The sequence below is a fragment of the Bombyx mandarina genome, chromosome 02 (assembly GCF_030267445.1).
Source record: "Bombyx mandarina strain Sakado chromosome 02, ASM3026744v2".
NCBI lineage: Eukaryota > Metazoa > Arthropoda > Insecta > Lepidoptera > Bombycidae > Bombyx > Bombyx mandarina.
The window spans coordinates 7,525,724-7,532,783 of NC_143209.1; positions in this window are offsets into that span (position 1 = coordinate 7,525,724).

Consider the following 7,060-nt stretch of genomic DNA (forward strand, 5'->3'; position numbering starts at 1 on the left):
TGACCTAACTGTCATATCACGATTCACCTAGTGCTATGAGGTATTTAAGGTGTGAAAAACGAATAAAATGCTATATTAATATCTTTTTGAAGTGAAAACTTCTTTAGAATCGTTCTGATTTCAAACCGGATGCAACGGAAAAAACGACAGGTAAGAGACACAAATACAAAAATGTGTAGGATGAAGCCAGCAAAGAATGAGACAGAAATATACATACTATTTAATACAGAGCCATCTGTGAGATTTTTTAATACTAACGCGTGTATGAAAGCTCTTGTTAATTTAGGATTATACGTGAAATTAAAATATCAATTCACAGAGGGCGCTACCTTACAATTATTTACTAATGACAAAATTTTACATATACTTAAGACGTTTAGGATAATTGTATTTTAATTTTGGAAGGTTTCACTTCTACCACGTGTGAATTGCACACATTTTGTTTTTTGGTGTATGAAAATCTAAAGTTTAGTGTAAATATTTATAATAAAAAAATACAAATCGTAGAACCAAAAACGGATGAAGTAAAAGAAACATCAATAGAAGAAACAGAAAAAGATCTCCCTATTAATCATAACGTGAATGCTTCCGACCCCCCCCCCCCTTTTCCTCTACCTATTCGCTGGTAGCCTAAGGGGCTATTCAGGATATTCCCGGACGGGTAGGTGAGCTAAGGTAAGAGCTCCTGAGAATATTTGCTAACATTAGCCCTAGCAAGAGCAGTGCTTCGCAGCATCTACCACAGCATCGAAATCGCAACCCACTGAGGAGATCCGGCGAGAAACTCAGTGGACCGTGTCTATGGGGCCTACCATTAGAGACATGGTCGAAACTGGGTTACTATAGGACGGCTTTGCAATCCGGAACGCATAGAAATCGTGACAGAAATTGGCAGGATCGTACCTATATGATCACAATACGCCATAATACCGATAAATGCCGGTTGACAATCGCAGAATTCTGGTATTCATAGGGAATGATGCTGCATAATATTCTCCGGTGAATCCCTTAAACTTTAAAGACATTAAAGGGAAGGGCTACGCGGTCTAGATACTACACACACTCTTGTTTATAAAGACAAACTATAAATACACATTTTTTTGTTCGTAACGCTCCATCTTCGTTCATACCCTGATTTTATTATTAGAAATTATTAAAATGAAAAAACAAAACAACAAAAAAACACCAAAGAACAAGACAGGGCCACCGGCATACGCGCTCAACTTGATTCGGTCCACGTTTTTATCTCAATACAACATCGCAACAAGTAAAGCTCATTACTAAGCTATGCGTTTATAGTTTACCGAGATGCTACAGTTATTCATGAGCTTAAAAGCTTGAGTGTTGTGCTTATGGTAAAAACGACGGTAAGTTAAAGTTAAAGACGGTAAGTAAAATTATAAATTGCGTAATTACTGGTGGTTGGACCTCTTGTGAGTCCGCACGGGTAGGTACCGCCGCCCTGTCTATTTTTGCCGTGACGCAGTAATGCGTTTTGGTTTAAAGGGAGGGGCAGCCGTTGTAACCATACTGAGACCTTAGAACTTATATCTCAAGGTGGGTGGCGCATTTACGTTGTGGATGTCTATGGGCTCCAGTAACCACTTAACACCAGGTGGGCTGTGAGCTCGTCCACCCAACTAAGCAATAAAAAAAAAAAAAAAAAACACGCATGCATACTATTTATCGTCAAACTTTTGTTCTTGACGTCTGTTGTCAAATTGAGAATAGATTAAATATTGTTTGTCTTTGTTAATATTTTTTATAGTGTAGTCTTTAAGTATAAAATACAATCATAATGGTGTACAAACTTACAATTCCAATTAATTATAGTCGATTTTCGACTACTGCGGGACCTCTAGTTATTTATTATGGATAAATGTAACTTATTATCCTGACAAAGTGAATTTTCCGAAATGGAGTATTCAAATTATATAAACGTCTTAAAAAAACTCTAATAACGGAATTAGTCATAGAGTTTCTCTCTCAACTGTTCTTTTTCGGATAAACCGTTTTTGTTACATCCACCGTGATTACTGTTAATACTTTCACTTTGTTAACGTAGAAGTGAAGCCGATTTTTTCAAATAGAATATTCATGTCTTCATTTTAATGCACCAGTTGAGCGAGTTCACGGTTCGTCTGGTGTTAAGCGGTTCTTGGACACATCGTGCCGCTTTCAGGTTAATTGTTGAGGTTTTCGAACTTATGGAAAAATGTTTGTATGTTCCGTATATTATACTCCGAAACGGGTGGAGTGATTTTGATGAAATTTTTAAGAGATCTTCAGATGGGCCTAGCTAGTCATTCTGAGAAGTTTGGTAGCGATCTAATCAAAGTCAAACCAGAGATTGGTCAGCAAAATAGATCGGGCTTGACTAGTGGGTATGATATACATACAGGGTGGTCCAAAATTCAACGATAAGCCGGTATCGGTGTATGGTCGGGTCAATAACTTCTTATCAGCCCATGGACGTCCACAACTGGACATAGGCCTCCCCCAAGCCTCGTCACAAAGACCGGTCCTGCGCTGCTTGCATCCAGCGGATCCCCGCGAACTTCAATAGGTCGTCGGCCCATCTTGTGGAAGGGTTACCCACGGTACGTCTTCCAGTACGCGGTCGCCACTCAAGAACTTTCTGGCCCCGACGGCCATCCGTTCTGCGAGCAATGTGTCCTGCCCACTTCCACTTCAATGTCAATAAATACACACGGAAAAAAAAACAAAAAAAAAACAGATTTTCTTTTTCAAAGTTACATTAACTTTTTTGAAAAATGTTTTAATTTGATACCTTACACCCTATGATTAGATACTGTGGTTACAGATGTGAACATATCCCCACATTTTTTTTTTGTTTTAACTACCAAGTAACATCACTATTGTTTGCAGTTCCAAATAGGACCAAAACATTTGTAGTTTTTATAATAATATAAAAATAAAATAAATAATCTTTTTTTAATTTATTTTATAATATTTTAACATAAACACGTCGGAACATTACTGGAAATAGCTTTGATTCATTAGATTGGAAACGTCATGTTACCTGGGTGGAATCGGTGATGGTGCTGCGATCATAATTGTTTATGGGTAGATTTATTAATCTGTGAATGACGTGTGACGTTTAAAAGGTTAGTCTATGACGATGGGATGACTAGACGGTCATTTGAGAGAGAAGGCATTCTCGTTGGAGACACCATTGCGATCGCTGGCATCTCAGAGATCACCGCGTCTAGTCTGCACTTATTTAAATATTGTTCTTATTTCGAGTCTAACCTAATAACGAAGCACTGCTCTAGCTAGAGCTAGTGTTAGCAAATTCTCTCAGTTTGAGCCCGTGAGCTCACCTACTGGGCCGCGTGAAGTTGAAATAACCTCATAGACTACCAACGATTAAGTATTGGAAATGAGAAATATCTATGGGAGCTTGGTTACATTTAGTCCAGAGATCTTTATATAATAGATTATATTAATCTATATATTAATACGTGAAGCAAAAACTTTGTATCCCATTTTACGAAAATTGCGCGGTAGGAGGAGTATGAAATTTTCTACACTTATAGAGAATATAGAGAAGAAGTGCACAATGCTAATATTTTTTTAAAATAATGCATAAAAGATACATTAAATCAATAAAGAAAACATTACACACACTACACACTATGTATTTGACGCACACACGCAGGCATACTATTTACTGTCAAACTTTTGTTCTTGACGTCTGTTGTCAAATTGAGAATAGATTAAATATTGTTTGTCTTTGTTAATATTTTTGTATAGTGTAGCCGTAGCGAAATTTGTGATTATAGAAATATAAAATACAATCATAATAGTGTACAAACTTACAATTCCAATAAATTATAGTCGAATTTCGACTACTGCGGGACCTCTAGTATTTATTAATAGTCCTATTTGCAATTTAGTACACAATTTACGATTTTAATGAAATTAATTTTCAATCACTTGAGCCATTTTTCCCCCACCTGTGCTGATAGCCTGAAGAGGCTATATAAGCGTTATCTTAGCATGTAGGTGAGCTTTCAGTGCTCAAACTAGGTGTTGCTAGCACTGGCCCTAGCAAGAGCAGTACTTCGCAGAATCTACCAACGGATAGGAAACACGACACACTTAGAAGATCCGGCGAGAAACTCAGAGAGCTGTGTCTATGGGTTAATTTACTCGCCGAGCCCTGCGTTGCAAGCGACGGGTTCGACGAGAAGGGTGACCGGTGCTTGAGGTACCTAAAAGCACTCTTAATGAGTCGGGAGGATTCGTAATGACGTGTTTAGCCATTTAGAGCCTTATGCACGTGTAATTAACGTTTTTTTTATTATCTTCACATTAATCTGCAGTGCAATGTTTGCTAAATATAATAAATGTGCCGAAAGCCCATGAACAGAGTTCATTTTATTGCACAAAATCTTTATACGTGTACCTACATAGTACGTTCATAATTTAATTCGTCCGTGTTTCTTTTTTTGCAACAATTTGCGGGTACTAAATGCGATGTACAAGCATAAATCTCGCGCACCGCTTACGTTTGTACAAAAAAAAGAAGAACGCTGACAAGTTAAGATTTTGTCCTGCTGTGTGTTCATTTAAATCGTAACGTCGCCACACGAAAGTTTGGATGCGGCAAGTCGAAATATCGGGCGTGACAACGAAAACTGTGAAGTTTTTTTTATTGCTTAGATGGGTGGACGAGTCATGGTCCATCGGGTGTTAAGTGGTTACCGGAGCCCGTAGACATCTACAATCGTAAATGCCGCCACCTTGAGATATAAGTTCTAAGATCTCAGTGTGGTTACTGAAATAGTGTCTGAATAGTGTTTTAATGACAATATAAAATACGAAATTAAACTATAAAAATAGCAATCTGTTCTAGCTCCTCCCACGTCATGCTCAAGACGACCAGCTCCTACTCCACCGAGCTACGCCAAGTTGTTCTGGGAAGGCCTCAATTCCAGACACTCGCTGATAGATAGATAATACAATTTAGGATGTCATTGGCAACAGAGGTAACTTTACCTATGTTGCATGGTGTGGCTACATCAATGCCAAGGAGTGCCGGCGTCGGTACTTTTGAATGAACCTGTTACATTTGTACCTATTCCATAGGCTGAGCCGTTGCACGCCCACCTGTCCTGGTGAAAGTTGAAAGGCCTCCGGGCCACCAGTAATCTTTCAATCATAAAAAAACCCATTCTATTTTGACTGCGCGCTTACCAGAGTGCGCTAGGGTATTGATTGCACGCGGCCGCTACACGGGCTAGAGATGCCTTTGGATAGAAAAAAAAAGACCTATAATAATGAACTGATGGTAGGACCTCTTGTGAGTCCGCACGGGTAGGTACCACCGCCCCGCCTATTTCTGTGCCGTGAAGCAGTAATGCGTTTCGGTTTGAAGGGTGGGGCAGCCGTTGTGACTATACTGAGACCTTAGAACTATATCTCAAGGTGTGTGGCGCATTTTACGTTGTAGATGTCTATGGGCTCCAGTAACCACCTAACACCAGGTGGGCTGTGAGCTAGTCCACCAATCTAAGCATTAAAAAAAAATCAAACAACCAAAATAATAATTTAGAAAATTAAAAGCCAAACGAGAGCGAATTAAACAAAAATATAATCGCATTAATACCACATCCAACTAAACCACGTTCAATGAATTCAAGGGAAATATTTAACCTCTTACGTTTCGCTGTACAAGGACGTCAGACCACTTCACAATACATTTATACACACAATAAGATAATGTGTTCTCTTTAGTGTCAAATGCTTTATATATGGCGAATGTTGGTTGAGTAATTAGTCTCGTTATCTCTGTAGTCACAAGACAACGGCTTAGATCACTTTAAAGAAACTAGCGGTCCTACTGTAGTCGAAATTCGACTACAGTTAATTGAAATTATAAGTTTAAGCATTATTTTGGTTCTATTGTCAAAGACTATTTATTATAATTAATTCTTTATTCACAGATTTCGTCAAGGCTACACTATAGACAAATAATATTAAAAACAAACAATATTAATTAATCTATTCTCAATTTGACTAAGACTACACTATAGACAGATAGGTAATATTAAAGACAAACAACATTATTCTCAATTCGAGTACATAATAAAAGTTTGACAATAAACAAAGAATGTGTATTTATGTATATGTTTTTTTTTATTGATTTAACTTAAGTTTTATGCATAATTAAAAAAAGTATTAACATTCTACACTCCTTCTCTATATTCTGTATAAGTGTGGGTTTCTTAATCCTCCGTTCGCGCAATTTTCGTAAATGGGGGTACAAAGTTTTTGCTTCATGTATTAATATATAGACATGACTAGTACAATAATATGCCTGCTTTGATGTACGTGTAGGTATTACAGTAAAAACGCTTTTTTTCCTACCATGCCTTGATAGCCTTGAGAGGCTATTTCAGCTTCTCCTTGGTGAGCTCACGGGGCTCAAGCCGAGTGTGTTGCTAACACTGGCCCTAATTGTGCTTCGCAGAATCTACCACCGAATCGGAAACGCGATTCACTGAGAAGATCCGGCGAGAAACTCAGTGGGTTGTGTCTATGGGTTAATTTACTCGTCGAGCCCTTCGTCGCAACGACGGGTTCGACGAGGACGGTGACCGCTGCTTGAGGTACCTAAAAGCACCGTTAATGGGAGGATCCGTAATGACGTGCTTAGGGTGACGTCGACTGTTTACCATTCGGTCCACAGTTTTAGATCCATTTTTGAATTAAAGTCGCAAACCAAAAATTTGGAAATGGGTCTCTATAATTGTAAAGGTGCAAATCATCATCATTTAATATCAATCAATAATAGTGGCAGACTAAACAACCCTATAAGCTATACGCTCATAATTCATATTATACCTACCAAATGGTACAGCGTTAGGCAACGAAGTTAATAGAATTGAAACGCGCCTGTGTTCTAAGATATGTCATACACTTGCCGATTACTGTATTCTTGCTATGAACTCGGGCTTAGATGCTTTTGTTTTGTACCTAAACCTTAGTGATCTCAGGGGCTGTTCTACGCGCGGTTCGAGTAGGTGAGCTC